Source organism: Bactrocera latifrons, unplaced genomic scaffold (assembly GCF_001853355.1).
Source record: "Bactrocera latifrons isolate USDA-ARS-PBARC rearing strain unplaced genomic scaffold, ASM185335v1 scaffold_997, whole genome shotgun sequence".
NCBI lineage: Eukaryota > Metazoa > Arthropoda > Insecta > Diptera > Tephritidae > Bactrocera > Bactrocera latifrons.
Window position 1 is genome coordinate 29,847 of NW_017537708.1, and position 2,298 is coordinate 32,144.

General features: G+C 31.6%; 1 protein-coding gene across 1 annotated transcript in view; it reads left to right on the forward strand.

The window, feature by feature from the left end:
* The first annotated feature begins 344 nt into the window (after positions 1–344).
* LOC108978050 overlaps positions 345–2,298 on the forward strand; it is a 15,757-nt gene continuing 13,803 nt past the window's right edge. Inside the window, exon 1 of the mRNA XM_018948137.1 lies at positions 345–389. The gene's annotated coding sequence lies outside the window, so the exon portion shown is untranslated. The remainder of the gene's footprint in view (positions 390–2,298) is intronic.

The window sequence follows — 2,298 nt, forward strand, 5'->3', positions numbered from 1 at the left end:
GAATATAATATGTAGCTTAAGAGGGTTTTAAGTTTGAATTGAATAAAGAGTTGCTAAACTAACATCACTGAGTGAAGTCATTTTTGACAGTTATTAGCAAACAAAAGAAAAAAACAAAAAACTCGCGTGTCATTCGCCAGTTATCATCACAATGTATGTGCTGAAGAATGTTCTTTCGAATTATTATAAACTTTCCGTAATAAATTTGACGCCTTTATTCTTTAAAAATGTTGGGAACCTCGAAATGGATCGCACTTTAGTACTTGAACGGGATTATTTTAAGTGTTATTCCCTTTTAAGCACTAGAAAAAAGCTACATAGTTGGTTGTGGCACTTAACGGAGATTGACTATATATTGCAATGTATTAAAATTTCCTCCAATCAGTGAGGTAAATAAACGGCAGAATATTACATCTGCTATGATACATTTGATTTTAGTTAATATTTTTTCAATATTATATGTGTAGCGATGATATCAACCTGCTGCTATAAGTCATCATATAAGTACATCTCAGACAGTGTGAAAATAGGTACCAAAACACAACTAACCCAATATGTGGAATGCTGTGTATGTAAAATCGGTATAATACAAGTGTATCTAAGTGGTATCTTTAATAATATGTCGTAATTCCAAAAATGGATAAAATATGGTTTAAACCTTCCATAGTTCCCAAATACCGAATATAAGAATTCCAATCTTTCGATCTCTTTGTACCTTAGTGCTCAATATGTACGATATTTTAGAAAAATTAAGTAAATTAATGCCTTGATTGTATGAAATCGAAAACTCTACGAATTACCCAGGGACCCTTACACTGCATTTTTTATTGTACGTTTATAGAATTGTTTATTGTACGTTTAAAAAATTGTGTGGAATCATGTTTATATCAGTCACAAATCTTAAATATAATGAATTTTCATAACATCGACTTTTGTTTACGCTTACTTATGGTAAAAAGCCTCTGAACCTTTTCCATTTGCTTCCAGCAGGTGGATTTCCGTACGCCTGTCCACCATACTGCTGCACCGTAGTGCAGATGGAAAATACACGAAAACATTTGGGGAAAAAGACTTCTCCAAATGAAGTTCTACCAAATTGATGACCAGTGACAGTATATTTTAATTGAAAAAACTAATTTTGCGATTTTTAATAATTTAAGAAACTGCAGGTCAATGCGTCTATTAAATTTATAACTACAGAAAACGCTCATTGAAATCTGTTACCTACCTATTTCTAGTGAGGAAGGACCGAAATAACACTAACTAACCGCTAAAAAAAGATGCAAAAAACAGTGCCGGATAACATTAGAAACCTTGATCATAGCATTCATTAACTCTGTCCGAAGACGAGGTTGTTCACATTATGTGAGTTTTTAAACATATGTATGCGATGTTTATGTTCCCAGCTTGTAGAAATAATACCATAAGTTATGCGGTGTGGTCTCCACTTGAGCTTTTAGATTAGAGCAGCTGATATATACGCGGCGCAACTAAAAAAAAGGTAATAATTAGAAATGTTTTTCGATACAAATATTAGTAGAGTAGGAAAAAGTGATAAAACGGAATGAAGATCTCACCAACAAAATAAAAACTTATTTCTGTAAATATTATATATGCAGTGTGCCTTCTATGGAACTAATGTATTTTGAACCGTTAGGAGAGTGTCGAATTCACTTAAAAACCAAAGGAGTGTGGCGATGAAAGTGAAAATGTTTAGAGTTGAAGGCATTAATGCAATCACTACGCTTTTGCGTATTAAAATCGTGAAAATAAAGGAAATGATAATATAATAATAATAATACAAATTTGTATCCCTCTGTGAATTGAATTATTTGTTCAACCTCAGTTATACTATCACTCACTTTATCTTAGCCTTCAATCTCACAATTAATAAATGTAACGATTCTAATATTTCAATGCTTCTAGTAAAAACTGCATCGATCGAAGTACCATATCGTTTGTTTAGTATACTTCTATCATTTTTATTTCAAAAATAATTTCTTCTGTCAAGTATTAAATATAAATTGAAGCTTTTACAAGTTTGCAGCTGAACAAAAATCTTCTACATCAGATGCGGAACCAGTTGTTATTTATGTTATGTATTGAAAATATATTTTAAATAAAAGACTTTAGACGATTGATGAAAATTTTCACTTTAAGAAAGTTACATTAACATATGTTTACTCAAATTACCACTTGCACGGACGGACACACAACCAGAATCAATTAATCAATCTAGGCGGACGGGAGTATAATTGAAAGGCAAACAGTTTTAATTATTAGCGCAAGTTATGATCG